Source organism: Carassius carassius, chromosome 37 (genome assembly GCF_963082965.1).
Source record: "Carassius carassius chromosome 37, fCarCar2.1, whole genome shotgun sequence".
NCBI classification, from domain to species: domain Eukaryota; kingdom Metazoa; phylum Chordata; class Actinopteri; order Cypriniformes; family Cyprinidae; genus Carassius; species Carassius carassius.
The window spans coordinates 15,466,891-15,489,884 of record NC_081791.1 but is presented as its reverse complement, the minus strand read 5'-3'; the positions used below and the strand labels follow the sequence as shown (position 1 = coordinate 15,489,884).

The window sequence follows — 22,994 nt, the reverse complement described above, 5'->3', positions numbered from 1 at the left end:
AAAAACTTATTTATTTTTATTTAATTAATTTTTTCAGAAATACTATGCTTTGTGTTTACATTTTTCTGGTAAATAACTTTTCTGGTAAATATTCCTTGAAAATAATATTTTAATCATTTAATTTTTAGTAGTACAACCCGAATTCCGGAAAAGTTGGGACGTTTTTTAAATTTTAATAAAATGAAAACTAAAAGACTTTCAAATCACATGAGCCAATATTTTATTCACAATAGAACATAGATAACATAGCAAATGTTTAAACTGAGAAAGTTTACAATTTTATGCACAAAATGAGCTCATTTCAATTTTGATTTCTGCTACAGGTCTCAAAATAGTTGGGACGGGGCATGTTTACCATGGTGTAGCATCTCCTTTTCTTTTCAAAACAGTTTGAAGACGTCTGGGCATTGAGGCTATGAGTTGCTGGAGTTTTGCTGTTGGAATTTGGTCCCATTCTTGCCTTATATAGATTTCCAGCTGCTGAAGAGTTCGTGGTCGTCTTTGACGTATTTTTCGTTTAATGATGCGCCAAATGTTCTCTATAGGTGAAAGATCTGGACTGCAGGCAGGCCAGGTTAGCACCCGGACTCTTCTACGACGAAGCCATGCTGTTGTTATAGCTGCAGTATGTGGTTTTGCATTGTCCTGCTGAAATAAACAAGGCCTTCCCTGAAATAGACGTTGTTTGGAGGGAAGCATATGTTGCTCTAAAACCTTTATATACCTTTCAGCATTCACAGAGCCTTCCAAAACATGCAAGCTGCCCATACCGTATGCACTTATGCACCCCCATACCATCAGAGATGCTGGCTTTTGAACTGAACGCTGATAACATGCTGGAAGGTCTCCCTCCTCTTTAGCCCGGAGGAAACGGCGTCCGTGATTTCCAACAAGAATGTCAAATTTGGACTCGTCTGACCATAAAACACTATTCCACTTTGAAATAGTCCATTTTAAATGAGCCTTGGCCCACAGGACACGACGGCGCTTCTGGACCATGTTCACATATGGCTTCCTTTTTGCATGATAGAGCTTTAGTTGGCATCTGCTGATGGCACGGCGGATTGTGTTTACCGACAGTGGTTTCTGAAAGTATTCCTGGGCCCATTTAGTAATGTCATTGACACAATCATGCCGATGAGTGATGCAGTGTCGTCTGAGAGCCCGAAGACCACGGGCATCCAGTAAAGGTCTCCGGCCTTGTCCCTTACGCACAGAGATTTCTCCAGTTTCTCTGAATCTTTTGATGATGTTATGCACTGTAGATGATGAGATTTGCAAAGCCTTTGCAATTTGACGTTGAGGAACATTGTTTTTAAAGTTTTCCACAATTTTTTTACGCACTCTTTCACAGATTGGAGAGCCTCTGTCCGTCTTTACTTCTGAGAGACTCTGCTTCTCTAAGACAAAACTTTTATAGCTAATCATGTTACAGACCTGATATCAATTAACTTAATTAATCACTAGATGTTCTCCCAGCTGAATCTTTTCAAAACTGCTTGCTTTTTTAGCCATTTGTTGCCCCCGTGCCAACTTTTTTGAGACCTGTAGCAGGCATTAAATTTTAAATGAGCTAATTAAGTGGATAAAAGTGTAAAATTTCTCAGTTTAAACATTTGCTACGTTATCTATGTTCTATTGTGAATAAAATATTGGCTCATGTGATTTGAAATTCCTTTAGTTTTCATTTTATTAAAATTTAAAAAACGTCCCAACTTTTCCGGAATTCGGGTTGTAGTAGTAGTCCTGCAATTTAATTCAGTAATATATTTCTGTCACAGTTTCTTTAAGTTAAACCAAACTTTTATTTTGACGGTTGCTGTGATGGTTGCAGTTTGTATATGATGTGACATTTTTCTCTAAAGAAATGGTAAAATGCTCATGAAGTGACATTCAGAGCAGTTCTAGAATTTATTTATGTGTTTATGTACTCATATATTGAGGCAGCGGAGGATGAAAACATGTCAAGCAAGCTTCAGAATGTGTGTAGTAATCAAAATTCACATTAATTCACACAGAGATACGCAGAGCATGCATGATTCATATTTAAATCATATTTTTGAAGCTTAATATTCACAGACACTAGTCCATAGCGTGTTTTGATTTTAGTGTACTGTTCTTTATTTATCTAAAAGTTGTACATAATACATTATACAGTAATTTCCCTCTTTATGACTAGATTTTATGATTCCATCAGCGTTTAGCTCCAACTTGCCACAACACACCTCGTTGGAAATTTCTAGTAATTAAAGACACTGATTAGATTGTTCAGGTGTGTTTTATATCAAACTCTGCAGGACAGTAGCCACCCAGAAGCAGGAGTAGACACTACTGTGCTAAGTTGATGTAATAATATAATGTAATGTCTCATTATAGGAATAAATGTGAGAAAAGGGAAAGGAAATTATAATGACACACACATTGTGACCTTTGCTCCATGATACCTGCTTGACAATCAATCATCTCACAAGTTAGCCTTTTCTCAGCGGGAATTTGTCAGAGGAAGGGTGGGAATGCATGTTTTCATTGTGTTTATCATTGTGCTATGTTTTAGATATTTCTAATAAAAGACACAGGATAATAATATGTCTGGAGGTTTTAAGGTCAACAAGCCTAAATCCTTCCACATCAACATAATACATTTCTGAATGTATGTAAAAATACATTTCTGAAACATATACAACACACACAGTCAAACACACACAGGTTATTGCCAAAGTGTATTTCACATGTATGCTGTAAATTGTCATTAATCCGCTAATTTAACCAGTGATATAATATTATAAAGTAAACGCCTGAGGTTTTATATCATCTTCCTCTCTGATTTTTAAATTCACTCGATTTCCATTGTGCATTTCTGTATGCCATCTCTTTTTCTTTTTTTACCTCTCCTAGTATTTCCTTTGTCATTTTTTACCATATTTATTTATTTGATGGCAAAAGGCACCTTTAGAAAGTGCTACCAAATATACTCTAGAGATAGTTGAACAGAAGAGAAAATGACTAAAAGAGGAGTTCTCAATTTCATAAAAATGTTCCTGTCATTATGTGTTCCATAGGGACACTTTGGGAAACTCCTTCTTCCTTCGAGCTGAGATTGCTTTGAAAGGGGCAACATATCAAATCTCATTCAGTGACACTGACCAGCAGCCCCCACCCTTCCATATAGATAACATCTCTGAGGTAAGTCCTTAGAGGGTACACATTATCAAGTATTGTAAGGCTGTAGAACGGTTCAGAAGATTTGAGAATAAAGAGTATCACTAAGATGGTTGGGAATATGACCTGGCCAGGACCTCAGGTCACCAACGGAAATCAAAGTTTAATTTGTCAAAACACATGAATAAGAATGCAGTGCTAACCAAAATCTCAACCTATATCATGTAAGATATTGTGGTGCGCCTCTTTCATTTCAGAAACTTGCGTTTGCTTAAAGGGTTCTACTTGTGCCTCTGATTTAAGTTAAAACATTATACAGAAAATATTTCCTTTCAGTGTTCAATTCTGGACACCACAACATGTATGATTAGGCATGAATCACATTCTTCTTAAAAATTGTACTTGTAAGTATTTTAGCCTGTTATTTGGGGTTTAATTGAGTATCTGCAGGTGTGCACATTTTCCCTCACCTGCTTCCGACCCCTTAGCCAGCTTTCCCGTCATTTGATCTGCTCGTCGTTTTAAATGTACTGAGCGAGACACCATTCTAGCCATTATAAAAGATGGATATAAAGCTTTTGTCACACAAAATAGCTCTTTTACTTCCTCTGGTATGACTTAAGCAATCGATTCATCCATCAAGCATTGAATTCACACCTCACAGCTCTGCGTCCGGTGGTTTTTCTGTCTCACTGCTGCACTTACAGGTATTTTTTTGATCTGCTAATGATTATTTTGGGTAGACATTTAGCTGCTTCTTTGCCGTGGGTTTTGATATTAAACAACAAAATGTTGGTTGATGCTGGGATTAGACACATTCTCAGTGATTTATCTTGGGTAGTTTTGGGTGTTACAGATCTTTCATCATCAAACATCAATCTAGGCTACCCAGCTGAGGATGACCAAACTCCTGTTTATGCTCTGGCAGCAATTTCACACAAATCCCCTCCAGAGCCTACATCCAGAGGATAGAAATATCCTACATGTAATTGCAAGCACCTTGCTTTACTGTCACTGTCAATATGTGCTTCTCCACTCATTGGCCTACTCTTAAAGCGCTGTGAGCTCCTGCGTTATTCCAGCATCTTCTTTGTTGTCTCTTACAACACTAAGGTCCAAAGATTGTCTTGGCAACATTTTGAGAGAAATTCCGTTGTTTTCCCAGCTCCATTGTCAACTTCCATTTCTGCCATGTTATTTGTTTTATTCAAGCTGGTGGATAGCTTTGAGAAGTTTGTACCAGCTTATCGTTGCATTTGCACATTTTCTCTGCAGACTTCTCCATAATAGATGTCCTCTTTACTTCAGGTGCCTATCCAGTTCTGGCAACATGGAAAGGCTGATATCAGGCTACACACAGAGGTAAAACCTGGGGCGGTTCTGGACTATGCCTGCGACGAACCCATTCTTTTTATTAAAGAACGTCTAAGGGAGCTGGATCTTCAGAGGTTACTGCTGACATTAACTTCTTCAGAGAATACAACAAGCTCTACTATGAGAACTTAATCTACATTGCTGCATCCTTCACATTCTCAGAGTGGTTTATCAACCTCTAAACTTCCAAATAGCTCACTAGTCTTTGAAACTGACCAATTTCAAGCAAAAAACTTTCCACTGGCCGTCGCACTTGCGTATTACGTATGTTTGTAAATACAAGTAAATATTCACTTGATTTGATAACAGAGATGCTGGAAAGAGGCCAGTGAGGAAGAAACGGGTGGTCAGCTGTGCTGAACTGGTGCTGGATGTGGAGACGAAAACACAAAAGAGTCATCCTAAAGAAAAAGGTCTGCTTATGTCTTTCCGAAGCCATCTGTCTGCCAGTTTTTCATTGTAGTTTGTTCTCAGATGTTCTCACACTTCTTTATCTGTTCAGGAGCCTGGAAAGCGCTCCCAGCTTTGGCGGATGACGGGAACAGGAATGCTCTGTCATGAGGGCTCATCTCTCCACAGGGCAAACCTTCTCAGCCTCGACCCCTCAGTTCATCTTTAGTGCTTGACGTTTCTGGACTGGCTGCAGTGACAGACAACAGGTTACCTAACTGCTTCATAGTGCAACAAAGGATAACTTGTGCTGTCTTATTTTAAGCTTTTTCTTGTCCATGTAGAGGGTAAACATTATTATGGTGTGCGGGTGTCATTTCTCACATATCATGTATTTATTTTTAAGCTATGAGCCTCTGATGTTGAGACAGCCAGACAGCCGCCGCAGCACCACCCAGACATGGCACTTCAGCTCTGGCATGTTGACCTGTGGTCTACCCAGACTAGTCGTCCAGGTCTGTCCTTCTTTCATCTTATTTTCAGTATTAAACAATCTGTGGCTCTTTAAAAAGCTGTTTGTGATGTTTTAGGTAAGAGGGGGAGTTTCTGGACTATATGATGGTGCTGAGGTGGTACTGGGACCAGACTCTGGTGTTTTGGAACCGTTACCAGAGCAACAGTTCATCAACCAGAAAATGAGGCCTGGCTCAGGGGTTCTGTCCTGCCTGATGGGCCAACGCGAGTATTGTAAGTAAGACACCCCGTTGTTATTAGGGGAAGACACTCTCATTGTTATTGAAGGACGTGGTTGGGGTAGCATACCATCTGAAACCATATGAAATGGAATCGGTTCCTGTCTTTATTTCACCCTTTCTAATATAATAAGAAGGTGCATACCTCATTTCAGATCAGTGACTTCAACCAACGGCGCATGAATAGACCCTCTCCAAGCATGGAGGAAGACCAGAATAAAGAGAGCGCTCAGAAGAAAGTTCCTGAGGAGGAGCTTGAAGTACAAACCATGTTTCTGATGTAGAATTTTACCTTGACTGTTTCTAGTGAAAATAGAATTCACTAGAAAATAGAATTAGCACAGTTCAAAAATATTGAACTTGGAAGTTAAGATGCCCTAATTCGTGCCTTTTGTTTAGGTGTTGGTGACCCTAGAGGAAGGAGTGGGCCTGTCACTGGTGAATAAGGTTCCTGAAGAGCTCGTTTTTGCCACCCTGTCTGGCATTGATGTGCACTTCATTCGTACCACTGCCAGCCAGGTGCTGGCACTTACAGTGAAAGACATTGAGGTAAGCAGCCACAGACCAAAACATACTTCTTCAATGTGTGAGAATTTCTCACGCTAGATTAGGAAAGGGTCAAGATGGTGGACTGTTTAGTAAGACTGACTATCAAAATGTTCTGCTCATCTACCATATTTTTGACCATCAGCAATGCAAATTGATGGCTGTTAATACAAAAAACATCAACATTTAATGTTTGATTCATACCAGGTCCCAGAAAATATTTATGGATCTCTGTTAGTAGTGTAGCCCGGTGAGACTAAAAAGGGGCTAAATTATGGTTTGATCCTAATATGTTTATTTACATTTATAATGTGTATTTTATTTTTATACTGTTTCATTATAGTGTTTTCATGTATATGCATATAGTTATAAATGTATATATTTTTATATTATGTTTATTGGTTTATTTTACATGCTCACGTATCACATGAGAGGGAGGAGAAGGAGGAAGGAGAACGGAGAGATGAGAGAAATTGCGTATGAAGTTATTCGGGAAAAAAAGGATGTTCTACACGATAATCCTGTATATTTAGAGTGAATCCTTCATCAGTGATTTGTATTTTGCTAATAAGAACTTTATTTAGCAAGTATTGGTGACATTTTACCCCAGATTACACTCGCTGATAGCACGTTCATTCCATGTGCTCGTGGGGCTATTAGCACGAGTCAGATCGACATTCAACGCAGAGAAGGTGAAACAGATGACCTGGAAAGCCCGGAGTTCCTCTGTCAACGAGGGACATATCGTCACAACAGATCTGGGTGACCGGAAACCGTGGGAGAGCAGGAGCCTGCTGAGGCTGTCAAAATTGCAACGTTTCATCATACCGCGGGACCCGTCGTGTTCTTGGAGAAACCTCAGGCCTGCAACGTAGGGTGTGTGAGTGAGTGAGATTGTGAATGTGGGCCCACTTAAGTGAGTTTTGTTACTGAATGTAATGATTATTTCAGTGGGGAAATCTAAAAGTGTAAGGTCTGGTTATTGAGTTGTATATTGTACATTTGTACATTTTCCCAATTTAATTCCCTAAAGTCTTTACACAGTTTATTTTTTATTTATTTGTTTCCCTTTATTGCTTTACCAAATTCATTGGGTTATTTAAATATAAACCAAGCCTCGTAAAACCAGTATTGGATTTTTTAGTCTTTATTGCTGCCGAAACCAACAAAAACAGATTATAATTGACAATAGAAGTTAAATATAGCATTTAAATAATACTTACCCAGGCACCAGCTTTAACATAGCAGGTAGTATTACTGGGGTTACATAAATTGGAGGCATCGCTGCAATATTTTCCCTTATTATTTCAGCAGCAACAATAGTAATTCAGAGAAAGAAAAAAATATATAACAAATTTTAAGGTTTAAAGTATAGTACAAGTTACAGTTTAAGTGGCCCATATCTAACTACGGCTCATTTTCGGACTTCTTTCTCCATACCTGATTTGAAAAGTTGGTGCTGAGGTGAAGGCATTGACCCAAATTATGCCATCATTGTGAGTGGAATTCCAGAAGAAACAGATGTTTCCAAGATTGAAGAAACTATGCATTCTCTCAAAGCCCTTGGAAAAGTCAGAGTAAGAGGATGGATGTATAACCAAAAGTCACAGTCTTTGATAGTGCTCTGTGAATGTCGTGAGAAAGTGCATGCAGAGAGACTCCCTCTTGATGTATTGCCTGCTGATGGATCTGATCCATGGATCCTGAGTGCTAATAGAATGGAGGTTACTGCTTTGGATGGTGAAGGGGAAAGTTTCATCTCGCCTGATGAATCCAGACAAAGAGAAGAAAATCAAGAATCAAGTTCGCCTAACTTGTTGAATGCTTCTACACCCGAGTCTATCATCAGAGCTGTAGGTGATTTGCTTGCGAAAACCACCAAAATTTCGAGTGATAGCAGTTCTTTTAGACGTCAAAGGACCTTTTCAGGAATCACACCCATTCCTGCTGGAGAAGATAATTTAGAGAATTGGATGGAACAAGCAATGCTCATGGTAGAGGAAAGTGATCGTTCCGAAAAAGAAAATAAGTTAAGGATAGTGGAGAGTTTGCGTACTGCTAAGGAATATATCGAAGAAAGAAGTCTGTATTCCTGTGGGTTCAGTAGTAGCGCATGGATACACCACTGAAGTTGCTACTAATGTGGAGAAAGACAATTCAGCAAGAGGATCACCTATAGATCCATGCTTGTTTAATTTTGGAGATTCACCGATTCCAAAATATTGGAAGGATAGGTTATCACAGAAACTGTCTGAGAGGCCAAATGTCTTTTCACTCCATGAATGGGATGTGGGATCTGCTAAAGGAGTGGAACACCACATTCGCTTGAATGACCACACACCATTTCGAGAGAGATCCCATAGGCTGGCCCCTGCCGACATTGATTATATACGCCGCCATCTTCATGAGTTGTTGGCTACTGGAATCATCACAGAGTCAAGGAGTCCATATGCCTCCCCCATTGTTGTGGCTAGGAAGAAGAATGGCACGGTGCGTATGTGTATTGACTATAGAACCCTAAATTCAAGAACCATCCCCGATCAGTATACAGTTCCACGGATTGACGAGGCGCTAGACTGTCTTACGGGCAGCAGGTGGTTCTCTGTTTTAGATCTACGGAGCGGTTAACCAGATCAAGATGGCTGATGAAGACAAGGACAAGACCTCGTTCATATGCCCGCTTGGGTTCTTTCAGTTCGAAAGGATGCCGCACGGAATCTCTGGAGCCCCTGCTACATTCTAGAGATTAATGGAGAAGGACGTAGGGGACATGAATTTGCTGGAAGTACTTGTGTACTTAGATGATCTCATAGTGTTCGGCAAAACACTAGAAGAGCATGAGGAACGTCTGTTAAAAGGGGATAGGTGGATGAAAGAATGTACAGAGGCATTCCAGAAGATCATTCAGTGTCTAACTTATGCACCTGTGTTGGCATTTGCTGATCCAACCAAGCCCTACATTCTGCATGTAGACGCCAGCCAGAATGGGTTGTGAGCAGTTTTAAACCAGGAGAACCCAGAAGGGTTAAGGCCCATAGCATTTGCCAGCCGTAAGTTGAAGCCCTCTGAACAACGTTACCCTGTCCATCATCTTGAATTTTTAGCACTCAAGTGGGCAGTGGTAGACAAGTTTCATGACTACTTGTATGGGGCAAGTTTTACAGAAAGAACAGACAACAACCCACTTACTTACATACTTACCACTGCAAAACTCAATGCAGCTGGTCACAGGTGGTTAGCTGCACTGTCCACATACAACTTCAACATACAGTATAAACCGGGAAAAAACAACATTGATGCTGATGCTCTGTCACAAAATTTCTCTTCAACTACAAAAGAACAAGAGTGGCAAGAGATATCCCCTTCTGGGGTCCAGGCCCTGTGTAAAACAGTGAGTATCCAAAAGTGTGTAGAGATGCTGGGAGTGTCCCCTGAAGTATTACCTGAATGCTATGCATTTCCTACCAGACTAGACGTTGGTTCTCTTGAGCATTTGAGTACTCATGACTTAATAAAAGCTCAGGAAGAAGACTCTGCTATTGCTCGAGTAAGACATGCTGTGTCAAAAGGGCAGTTGTCATCACTGTCCAGAGATAAGGATCCTGAAGTACACCTACTACAGAAAGAGGGATCCAAACTCACTGTAAGGAGAGGCTTATTATTCCGGGTAGTACAGCGACAACAGCATGAAGAGTGTCTTCAGCTTGTTTTACCAAAGAAGTATCGGTTAATGGTCTTACAGTCACTGCATGATGAACCTGAAAACAGATCCGAAGACCAACGAAAACAGATAATAATTGACAGTAGAAGTTAAATATAGCATTTAAATAAATACTTACCCAGGCCCCAGCTTTAACATAGCAGGTAGTGTTACTGGGGTTACAGTAGATTAAGTATCTAACATTTGTGGACATTTATGTATACATTTTATGTGCAATCAATGTCTTTATACCGCCATTTCTTGTACCATAGGCACTACATACAAGGATGGATTGTGGGTGTGTTGACTTGGCAGCTTTCAATAAAGTTCTGACAGACATGTCTTTATTTTCTCATCTATTTCAGTTGGACAACCAACCCCTGGGCACCACTCACCCTGTTATGCTGTGTGTGACTCCAAGCTCCATTGAAAGTTCTGGAGTGGACTCAGGCCCTGCTTTGCAGGTCAACTCTGTTAAAGTACCCAGCAGTCTTATGCTCACAGATCTTTATAAGGTGAAAACAACTTATGGACTCACTTTGTCTCCAAAAGAAAATGCTTCAGGCATATCTGTATATCTTCTATTGTCTACAGGAGTTTGATTATAGATTTTTCTTTCTGCCTTACAGCATCTGATGGTCACAGCCCGCCCCCATACTATCGTCATTGAGGAGAAGCTCCTAATGAAACTGCTCATATTCTTTGGCTACGGTCAGGCAGAGGGAGGTGTGTAGTGGGTAACCCTCTGATGGGGAATGCAGCTTATGATTATCTGCTAAGTACATGATTTTGTGTTTCAGAGGTGGAGAAGCTGGATGAGAACCTTTATGAGAAAACCAATGAAGATGCATGAACTCAAAAGCGCTATTATTTTGAGAACTTGAAGATCAGTCTTCCTCTGAGCTGAGTGTCTTCACCTCTCACAAGTTACCCCCTGACCTGAAGGTACAAGAGCCACAGTAGAATCAGCTGGCGTACTGTCAGTTCTTCACTGGATGCAGTTCTGTTGTATGAAGTTTCTGAAATGGTCTGTAGCATAATCAAATGTTGTTCTGCACAGGCTTTGAAGGGAACCCTTGGGTTCCCACTCATTCGGTTTGAAGATGCAATCATTAACATGAAACCCTACACTCGAGTCCATCCGTATGAGACGCAGGAGATGATCATCAGTGACATCCTCAAGCACTTAAAAGAGGTCTAAAACATTCTTCATTCTGAATTGTTTTATTTACATTAGATTTTTACGCTATATGTTACGGTATAATTTCTCAACGGTTGCATCATCACTGTGTGATCTCATTAGCTTTTGGTCTTACATCTATTTTTTTATAATAACTTTGTTCATTTATTATTTATTTCTTTGTAGGAGCTTATCAGTCAGGCAGCTCAGATCCTGGGTTCGGTGGACTTCCTGGGTAACCCCATGGGCCTACTGAACGATATTACTGAGGGTATGAATGAACCTATCAAGTATGGCAACGTTGGAGGGCTCATCCGCAGTGTTACACATGGGGTTTCCAACTCTGCTGCCAAGGTATCAAAAGTTCACATTCTCACTGTCATCTTCACCAGTCTGTCTGGCAATGCATGATTCTCAATTACTGAAATATTTCACAGGGTTATTTTGCCATATTATTCCCAAATGTATGATATATAATAAATTCTGTCTGTTCAGCTGCTAAAGTACCAGAGCAGTAAACAAAAGACAGGGATTCACTGGGTGCAAGGCCAAGTCATAATGAGAAAAAACAAGAGAACGAATTGTCCTCTGTGATCTGGTCTGTTCAAATGTAAATTAGAAGCTGAAGTTGTTTATTTTTCAGACTTCTTATTGAATATGTTTTTGAAGAGCAGTCCAAGCAGTCTGTCTGAGCAGGAACACTAGAACATGCCACATGTTGTCATTTGACGATTTCCAGGAAAAGAATAAGAACAGCATTAAAAGGTCATATGCACATGATCTTCAACAGCAAAGCAATCTGACCTGATTTTCATCCTAATATGCAATGGAGAGGTGAAGGTTCAGCAAGTTTATTAGTTTTGGTCTCCTTGTGTAAACAGGCAGGTTTCTGCATGTTTACAGAATCAGGGAATACAAGTGTTTAATTCTTTAGTCAGCAAAAAAGTTGAATATCAGACCTGGAAAATTCTCGTGTACATTGTAAGTTTGTGAGGCTCTTGGTGTTGGGCTTGAGCAGATGGACTCTGATTAATGAGCTTAAAAAGCTAATTTGCTCATGGCACTTGTGTATGAATATGTATACTCATGGGGCTACAGTTGTGTGTGGTCAGACCTGAGCCTACACTTCATGTCCTGCAGCCAGCTCTCAGCATGTCTGTCTGACAGTCCATTGCGCCACGTCCTTCATTGGCAGCCAGCTCACTGTCAGACAGGGCTTTGTGTGCTTTTCCCTCTGTCCACTCCCTCTGTGCTCTCATTTACTTTCCTTCCAGCCACACTGGCCAAGCTTATGCCAAAAGTACTCATAGAATGGGACAACACTAGGTCTCAATCAGCAATCTTTCACATTCACACTCGACCCTTTCTTAAAAAAACTTTGCTGCTTTTTTTTAATCAAAGGTTTATTGTTTTAAATATGCTCATCAAACTACTGCAGTAATTTCAGGTGATGTTTGAAAATAGACTTTGGAGCAAAATGGATTATGAAAATAGGTTGGAGCAACAGTCCATTTCTTTTACTTCAGCTCATCTATCGTTGTAGTATCTTTTAATGTCTTTCTAAATAACCCACTGAACTGCTGAAGAAATGCTTAGGTTAACCAAAGAAAAATAAAATCCTCTCTACGTTGGCTGCTTTTTTGACACTAACTCAATTTCAAAAGTATAAACACATTATTACTCCCACTGGAGAACATCCAACATCTTGAATAAAAATGCTTTGCCAAAATCATCCACCAACTGTTTAAGGCTCCATGTCGTGCTGCTTGGGGTGGAAAAACTTTAATGAAAGGCATTTGAAAGCTTTGGTTTGATCAAGTGCCTGGAAAGCTTGAGGTTAATTGTATTTTGCAAAGATTACCATTAGTTTTTCTAACTTGTGTCAGTGGCCACCCAGAATTTATTTTGGAACATGTGCAGTCCTCAATAATTCTCTGTTGTTAGTTTTACCTTTATGGAGGCCTGGACTTTTCTTAATAGGCATTTTAGCTAAGGCACGCTCTGTTGACTGCAATATGCCTGTGCCTTTGACATTTTCCAGTGTGTTTTTTTTTTTTAAATAATGCCTATAAATATTTGAATTCATATTAAGCAATGTCTTCAGCAAAGCATCACGCTAATTTTCATGTTTCAAAGCAACTCTCACTGTGAACAGGATTTACCTTTTGTTTATTAGTTTGTAAATTTTTTCTCATCTGTCAGACTCAGCCACTTTATGATGATCACACCGTGGTTTTCATTCCTTAACATCTTCTTTCTCACATGCAGACACACTGACTGAAACGCATTCTTGCACACCTCTAGGGGCCCTGCTTTGGGATAGGATGGTATAATGGCTCAAGCAGAGGTGGTGTGAGGGGCCATAAACTTGAAAGTGTTTTGATCCTCCTCTCCCTCCTGCAAACTCATATCTGGTAAATGTATTGGTATAATTTCACAGCCAAGCTTTTTTATTTATTTATTTTTTTAAAAAAGGAAGAGAGTAAGAGAGGGAGGCAGAAGAGGAGGAGGAGCAGAGAATCTGAGCTGGCCTTCAGATGAACTCACCAGGGACTTTGCTTGGAGGGGTCATTCCAAGTTCATGCCTGGCTTTCGCTTGAGTTCTGCAGAATGTGCCTGTGTTTATAAAGTGCTCCGGCTGCAGTAGGGAGCTCACTGGGCCTGTAACACAAACTCCCTTCCAGGAGGCACCTAAGGGGGGCCACACTGGGCAAAGTCAGGTCAGCTGTGCCAAGAGGGGGAAGCGCTACCCCATTAGACAAATTACAGCCTGATATATTTGACAGCTGGATGAGATGGTGTGTAAAATCAATTATCTGTAAAATCTGTGTGTATCCTCATAGCTCAGCAATGGAAGTGTTTGAGAACAATGGTGGTTGCCCAGAAAATGGCACATTGCAGATAATGTTTCCATTTTCAGTGACTGTAAGATATTAGAAATAAATGTTTCAGGAACTCATTTCATGATTTTCATTTATTTTGTATGACTGTAGTCTATTGTAAAAACAGTTGAAGTACTACATGAACTTTTGGAGAAAATGAAATGGGAACCACAATAAGTCATGGATGTGTCCTAAAGTAGACAGTCCACTCCTTAAGGTTACTACAGGCAGTTGACTCCTTAGGGTCACTGTGGGGGGTTTTCACTAACTGAAAAGGCCAGTGTCAGCAACTGTTCCAATGGCTGACATTATAAACCCTGGACACACCAAGCCGACTACAAAGAACTAGCGGCAACAAAAGCCAACGGTGTTGTCACCTTGCTTTGGCTGCGTCTGGACCAAAAATCTGTGCTTGAACACACACAGAATACATCCGAGTGCAAACTAGCATGTGCGTTCTGCTCCTACGTATAGAAATAAACCTTCTATATCAGCATGTATCAGTAGTCTATATTCGGTATTCAAAGGAATATATGAGAACTAGCCGGACAGATTTTGGCCAATGGCTGATGTATGTCATACCACATGTGGTTTGTACTGAATTGTTTGCTTGTTGGTACAGTAAACCTAATAATATTGCATAATTATTGTATTGTCTTATATTTAGATTGTGGTTTCGTTATTAATTTAAGTGATAATGGTCTATCCAGTATAATATGAGAACTCTCTGTGCAGTTTGCAGGTACCTTATCAGATGGATTGGGCAAGACAATGGACAATCGACATTAGACTGAACGATGTTCAGTGCATTCGCTATCATGGAGCAACCAGCAGAGAGCACCTAGTGGCAGGGATTCATGGTCTTGCTCATGGTACATTACAATATTTGCATTTTAAATGCTTAATATTCAGGCACTTTGTTGTACCATGAATTTTCCACTCGTATCAAACTAACCCAACTTGCGGTTTCACATTCAATGCTGTGTAGGCATCATTGGTGGTCTGACCAGTGTGATAACATCAACAGTGGAGGGGGTGAAGACTGAGGGGGGTGTCAGTGGATTTTTCTCTGGTCTGGGGAAGGGACTGGTCGGTACAGTGACAAAACCTGTGGTAGGAGCCCTGGATTTTGCCTCAGAAACAGCACAAACTGTCCGAGACATGGCCAGCTTAAGCAACAGGTATTTTTTTCTCAACTATTTATTCAGGTTATTTATTTCTATTATGAAAGAGGATGACAGAAATATTTAGATGAATGCCTTATCCTTGGACCTCTGCATGGCCCTTTTCCAACTACAGGGTGCCAGAGCTTGTCCCCAAGCTGGAATAGGAAACAGCATAAATTTTTTAAAAACAAAAGCAGCAAATCATTTTGGCAAGAGAGATAAAAAACAAGACTAATGTCACATTGCAAAGTGGCTCCAATTACTTCATTTTCAATGACTGCCTAAAACTATTGAAATGTTGTTGGAATTTATTAATATAATTTGTTTTTGTTATATCTTAGAAACATTAAATCACATGCAGCTTGTAATTGCATTAAATTACTTAAAACTACTAACTGGTAAACAAAGACCATAATGCAGCATATTTGTAGTAATGCAGTCAGTGACATCAGTGGAGTAAATCACCATTTCAGTAGATAAGGGGTATCAGTGGTTCAATGTTTATAGCTCCTACAACTTTGCAGAGCCTTCGTGACCTCTCTGTTGATGTGCCCATAAATCCCACCTGTCTTTTGATGAGTTTAGGGTGTGGCAATCCAAGCTCTACACTAATGAACACCTGCTAATGATCCAAAGCACAGTCCAAAATTGTTCAGAAAAACTTGCCTACTGTTTTAAGAGCAGCCTTCTGGGTCTCACCTTAACTTCATCCTCTAAAGCCAGCAGCTCTACCTGAGGTTTTATGAGGGGGCCCAGAAGCAGGTCATATTACACAGTCTGTCTGGTATGTAAAGCCATTTGTTCTTCATTTGCCTATGTATATGTGCAGCAAAGAGTGTTTGTGGTTTTACTGCTCCAACTGGAGGAGGAATGAGTTTCCGGTCTTCTCACCATTCCCCTTGAATGGAGAGAGGCTGTGTGTGTCTGTGTGTGTGTGGAAAAGGGACCTGCTGGTGAACTGTGCAGTGAAGAGCTGGGGGAGTTTAAGGGAGAGGCATTTGGAGCGTGCCTGCCACAGTGCGGCCAAGAGTTCAGCCAGAGTTCACACAGAAAATCTGCAGGATTCGTGGGTCTCAGCAGACACAGTCTGACCCAGCTATTACATGTTCTCAATAACAGATTCTCAGGTAGCACTTCTGCACCGAATCTTCACATGTGCTCTCTCTTCAAGGATCAATTTCTATGCATCAACAACCGGCCATGGTGATTCCCAGTTGAGCTTTCTAACCTTCCTTTCTGAAACGTTCATGATATTTCCCACATTTTGCATGCTCTTTTGCAAACACTTGTCAGTAGTGTCAAACACTTGACTGTAGTGACAATGAAGTGATGCTTGTCTATAATATGTATATACATAACCTCTAAGATTGCAAACAGGAAATAAACAAGTAAATGAGAAGCAGACTGTAGCAAGGTCAGGAAAAGTGGAAGTGTCCGCACAATTCTTTTTGCTCTCCTGCCCTGCTAGTGAACTCAGCCTCCCACATCAGTTCCCCGGACCCCAGATATCCCCCCCACCCCTCGCTCACACAAGCACACACACATACACACACACACACACACATAACATACACCATTCCCAACTGCACTATGCAATCCAGGCAGGCTTCCAAAGGCAGCTCAATTACAATTTCAAAACAAAGGCAAAGAAGTGCTGGGGGTTGGCCTGGGGCAGCAGTAGGGGCTCAGACTTTGACTGAATAAGCACCCAGTTCCCCACCTTTAGCTGTCAGTTCAGTTTAGAAAAGCATGCATTTTCTATTACCCCAAGCTTTATTAAAGAAAGTCCCTCATGTGGTTTGCCTCTTGATGTGCATTTGAATGTCACATTTGGCAAACACATCAAGAAGAACCTTTCTGCCTTCACTAAAGTTTGGTAAACCTCAAATTCCTCCTCTGTAAAAGATGACAGTACTTGTTCTGTGGCATTTAATTGAGACAACGGAAAACAACTGTGGTTTTTCTCACTGTTGTAAAAAAGGAACATGCATTTCTGGTAATCTAACTGTACCTGCTAATTCTAACTTGTTTTGGAATCAGCATACTAAATACAACTTGATTACACAGTTGACCCACAGCTGACCCTGTAAACCAAAGATAAGATTAGAAAAATAAACAATATTAGTCAGCCAAGCCTGAAACATACCAGATCGGAAAATGTGATGTCTCACCACAAGTCAAGTGTGTGTAAATTTTAGTCAGACATGGTAAAATTTAGTCTTGCATGGTAAGATGATCACACCTCGATAATGTGATTGTAACTCGACTTCGAACAGCACGTATACACTTTAATCTGATCCTGGACAGCCAGTGACAAGAGATGGTGGCCTAATTTGCCTAAATTCCAGCAGGCATGCTTCTACTGGCTAGGTCAGTGGAGAACCAAGTTAAACACCTACATACAGCAGCCTTCCACATCACGCCCACCCTCAACCCATTTAGCTCATGATCTTTCTCGGAAAGAAGCAAGAAGTAAGAGCTGTTTGTTTGCACCCATTGACGGCTGACTGGCTGGGCTCCAAGCCCTGTGCCTGACCTAGAGTTGAACCCTATTGTTCCTAGCCCACAATCGGGTGCGGGGCATTGTGTTTGATCGCCTCCAGAGCGGTGGGAGCGGCTGGAGAGAGAGAGAGAAAGAGAGGTTAAGAGTCTCCGTGGGTCTGTTACAGTCCTGTCAAGTACAGGGCCAGATCTCATAACTTACGGTTATGATTATGAACCATGGCTTGCTGTTAAAAAGAGAGCCAAGTCCATGTGGAAGTTCTGGCTTTTCTAAGGAAAAAACAACACCACTTTCTCCTTAATATATCATAATGAAGTAACCAGTGGCTTTGGAATATTTTATTTGGTTGCAAATGTTAAAATATGCCAGGGTGCTGCTGTTTTTCTTTGCATGACATCAGCAGAGTTTATAGCAAGTTCAATGAGTCACTTAGTTTTTGTTTTCAAAAGAGAAACTTGAGACTTAATGTGAAATGTAATAGGGCTTGCAAATGTGACCAACTTCGAGACTTCAGGTTTGTCCATCCTTGGTTATCAGCTCTTCTCAGTGACTTACATTTTGAGTTCTTGATGAACAGAGGCAGCTGCATTCACCCAGGCTTCAGTTTAAACAGAACAGAGAAATGCAGTACACTGCCGTCTTTGTGAATCAACTGGAAACCATCAGCTCTAATCAAATGTCTGCTGGCCCAGATTCAAGCCAGATGTAGGAATTCCACTTGGCCCACCAGTGGCAGCTGAAAAGAAGAGAGGGGTTGTTTGCAGGAGAAGCAAGACCCAAGCTTTGCATTGGCACTGCAGGCTGCTGGCTAGTCCCCTTCAGCTTTGGCCAGGGCCACCAGAACTCTGGAGCTATCATGCTCTTGACCATCGATTGAACTACACGCCTATAACCAACACAGTGTGCTTGAATGTGTAACAGAGTTCAATGACATGATATGTTGGCAGGATATCACCTTAACAGGCATAGCAGGAGTCGGAGTATGTGGGTTTCTTGGATTGTGCCACAACAGGTGTTATTTCAAGAGACTCAGTTGAGCTCTTTAACGGGAAATGGGGGGGAAAGAGGAAAAAAGGTCCAGTCTTTCCAGTAAAAAGGTGCTTCATTCCAACTTGGATTCCCTAATGTTAACCCTCTTAAGGCTGTTGGTTTTGTAAGTAATGATCCTTGTGTGTTTTGTGTGCGTATTTTAGGCTGAGCGCACAGCGAGTAAGGAAGCCGCGCTGCTGTAAGGGCCCTCAGGGGCTGCTGCCTCGGTTCTCCTCCCTACAAGCAGATGGACAAGAACAGCTCTTTCACTTAACGGACAATATCCACTCTGAATAGCGAGTATCTTGTCTGATGGTAATGCCAGGATAAGTGGTTCGGCAAAATTCTTCTGTTCCTAAATATAGGATTTCAAACTAACTAAAAATTAGAAGCACATTTTCTAGATCTTTTCTAGTTCAAGAATTCCAAACTTTTAGGTACATCATTTTTAGTTATTGGTTGGAAGCATCAGGGCTTGTTTCTGTGTTCGAAGTGAGACAGAAAAGACATTTATCACCAAAGAGACTAATCCATCTAGATCAGCAGACCCCCTGTTGGCCCACATGACCTCTCTCCTCAGAGGTGCCACACAGGCCATTGGTCTTCTCAGCTGCAGCCTGCACACTTTCGTCCTTTCTTCCTTCTCACACATGGAAACCACCTTAATATTGCCTGCTTAATTTCATTGTACTAATCTTCTTTTCTCTAAATGTAGTCTATGCATTAAATAGCATGCTTGACTTAATACTTTTTCATTTACGGCAGAGTTAATCATTTTTTTACAGATTTGCACCAGAATTTGCACCATCAGTGAATTTGGTCTGAATTGAATCATAGTACATCTGCTTTTCTATTTTATGCAATTTAAATTGAATTAACCTAGATTTTGCCAGGGAATAACACCATTTCTGTTCTTTATAAAGCGATGATGTAACAACCATTAATATGCCTGTTTTCTTCTGCAGTTTCATTGCAGTGGAACACACTGTGTAGACACATACTGTGTGCTGATCTCCTCCAAAGGGGTATATTTCCTCAAGCCTGGAGAATTTGCTGATCGTGAAGCAATCTTTTAGAGGTCAAATATGATGATCTCTATCATTGTCTGGTGTCCAAGGACCATGGGTAAGTATATGTACAGCTTACTAAAAAAGCAGAAAGCACCAGCAGTGGAGTGACCATTCCAGGTCCATCACACCAGAAACCTATGGTAAGAGACGCATCCCTCCACATATATATAATGATTTTGAACTGTAAACCTTTTCACAGGTAGTTTAAAATATTGTAGCTGTCCCCCCATAAATGAGCTTATCATGATCTCTACCTTCACAACTTTATAGCATTCCAAGCAAGTCACGCCATCTGCCTGAGCGCAAGGAAGTGTGGTAGCTAGATTATTAATTTGATTGCAACATTATATTGTCTTAAAGTCTATTTCTCACAGTGTACCACTTGAATAAACACAGCATCCGTGTTAAACGGGTTTTGTGAAATTAGCGTGCAGAACAGGAAGTACATCGATCCAGTACGAGTTCACGGGTAGGAAGTCATGGGTTTGACTGCCGTTCCAGTGCACTTTCACAGGTAGAAGTTTGGAAAAACACGGGTTACAGGTTGCCTGGAATGTGGAATAAGTGGCTGGTGAACTGGGAAAAAAATGGAATGGAGTAAACTTTATAGTTACTTACACTATGACCACGTTCACAGTTAGGTTATTTACGGGTTTGGCAACTGCATTCTGTATCCGAACTCATACCCATACATTTTCAGGACTCACAACCTCATTCTCAGGACACAAGCGTTGTGTGAACGGAACCTGACAGGACAACTGATTGTCTGTCATATACAGTGCGAGAGAGAGATGTTCTGCCACACAAACGCATGTCTAATGTGTGTTACGTGTCTTCATGTGTGTTTTCGGTAACTTACAGTGACGGACTCATCAGTTTTCCACCGGAGTCGCTTCCGTCAGTTTTGTGTTCTGCACACAATTTAATGCTCCGCTCTCCACCCAAATTTAAAAGCTGCTGTTGGTTAATGAAGATTTGACGAAAGTACTCATGGCTCAGTTGGATTCTTGTCATGTCAGAAAGTGATGAGACTTCGCCATCTTTGATTTTACTTTGGTCTCTGGTAAGGAATATGGGCTGGACTCACTGATCTATAATAGAGAGTATTATAGATCAGTGGCTTGACTCCCGTTGCTCGTTCATACAGACAGTATTCTAAACACAAGCTCTATGAATGGAACATTTTGAGACTCACACCTGTAAAGAAATTGTGGTCGTCAATCCCAAAAACTAACAGTGTGACCGTAGCCTGTGTGTATAATAAAATATGTCTGCAAATGATATTTGAGTGGATTGTTATTGATGCTTCCATTGACATCCATGTGTATTTTACAAAGTCTAAATGTATCGTTTTACTAGTACTTATGTGTATTTAAATGTCTGAAACCTAAAATAAACATGTGGATAAAACACTGCGATTATATGACAAGTGCAGTGCGCGTCTCAGCGCCAGCCAAAGCGGGAAAGCAGTTTGACATTGGCAGTTATGTGACATCACTGAATGTTCTAAATCCTATATGTGGGACTGCATTTAGCAAATATTAGCAAATATTTACCAAAGAAAATAGCACAAAATCAATAAAAATTACTAAATGGTGCAATATTTATGTTTGGGGATTGAATGTCCAGCAGTGATGATATACCATTAATGTAATGTATAAAAATACATAATAGATGATTTTGGTGAAACACTTGTCATCTCTTTGGTAACTCCATTCCAAATATCATTTGTTGTTTTTCCATAGGTCCATGTGAAAGTGAGAGCCTTGCCATCAAGATTTCACAAGAAATCAATTACTGTACGCCAAGAGCCTTTACTATGAACAGCAGCTCATGCTGCCTCCCAGTGAGAATGACGATAGCTCATTATTAGACTCTTAGTCTTAACTATACTGACCTGCAGGGTAGAAGGTGTTTCTTGCTCATTTTTCAACAGCTACTTCCTTTTCTTCTGTTTCTGTGGAAGGACAGTAATAAATCAGCAGAATGTGATAACCCACTTAAGCCAGTGTATGGGACATGCTTACAGCATGTGGTTTGTTCAGTGATGCAAACTTGTCTAAAGGGGCTGTTGTAAGCTCCGGCAAGCACAGATTTAATTTGAACATATGCAAGTATTTTAAGTTCCTTGCAAACCTTAAAAGTATAAGTAAATTCGTTTTTTACGATTGGTAAAATGACTGGTGTTTGTTGCTAGATGTCCACGGCTATTCTGACACTACATGTTTATGTATAGATCCTCTATAGGCACAAACCAATAGGACTATATCTGCCATGTATAAATAATGTTGAAAATAAGAATATGGTATGAAATTAATCATGGGTTGCTGTATAAAAACTGCCTTTAAGAGAAAGTTCATTTTGCTCTGAATATGTGAGTGATTGGAGGTTGATTAAATGATTGAATTGCACTGACACAAATGTAGGAAACTTAAGCTGCTCTCACCATTCCCCGGTGAGCCAACATTAACACAAACACAGCACAGAGAATGAGTGTTGTAAATACTGTCATTGCATTTTTCACTTTTCCACATGCAGTCCACCCACAAAACATCTGTCTGATGTTTGTCTTCTCCCAGTTTCTTATTTTCTTGTCTTTTCTATATTCACCGTAATGAAGGTAATGAAAAATATGAATGGAAAATTCAAAACTGCTCGTCCCCACAGCCACGTACAGAGGGAAAGTGCTTTATTTTGAGGTCAAAAACTCTTTTTTTCTACCATTTACAATACAATAATGCATTCATAACTATCAAATAAATTATGTAAATGACATAAAAAATGTCAAATCAATATTTTAAAATATATAAATAAAGTAGTGGTCCCCTGGAGTTGTGTCGCTGGTGTTACCGTTTAACAAAAATAATTTATTTTGAAATAAAAATCACACTGATGACATCATTTGACTTCCTTCCTCCTATTTCCTGAAGATCTATGAAGAAAGACCCATGTTTAGTCCACTGTCTCTTTTCAGTTATCAGAAATGTACTCATTTATCTCATAATTTCATATGAAGCTTTTAGTTGAAGTCACTGGCATGACCTACTTTAATGTTAGGGAATTGTAAAAACAAAAACTAGAATATAAATGGATTAAACTACTTAATTTAGTGAGTATACCATGATTGACAATGTGTGGTTTGATACCTTGCACCAAACATTTTGTAAAATGCATTTTTCTTCCTTATGGGTAACACCAGTGAAGATCAGTTTATGTTCTTTTACTAACTGCTTTCACTAAATG

General features: G+C 40.2%; 1 pseudogene; it reads left to right on the top strand.

The window, feature by feature from the left end:
- The window catches only part of LOC132118675 (intermembrane lipid transfer protein VPS13D-like), a 31,808-nt pseudogene extending 9,443 nt beyond the window's left edge, over nucleotides 1-22,365 (top strand).
- The last annotated feature ends 629 nt before the right edge of the window (nucleotides 22,366-22,994 follow it).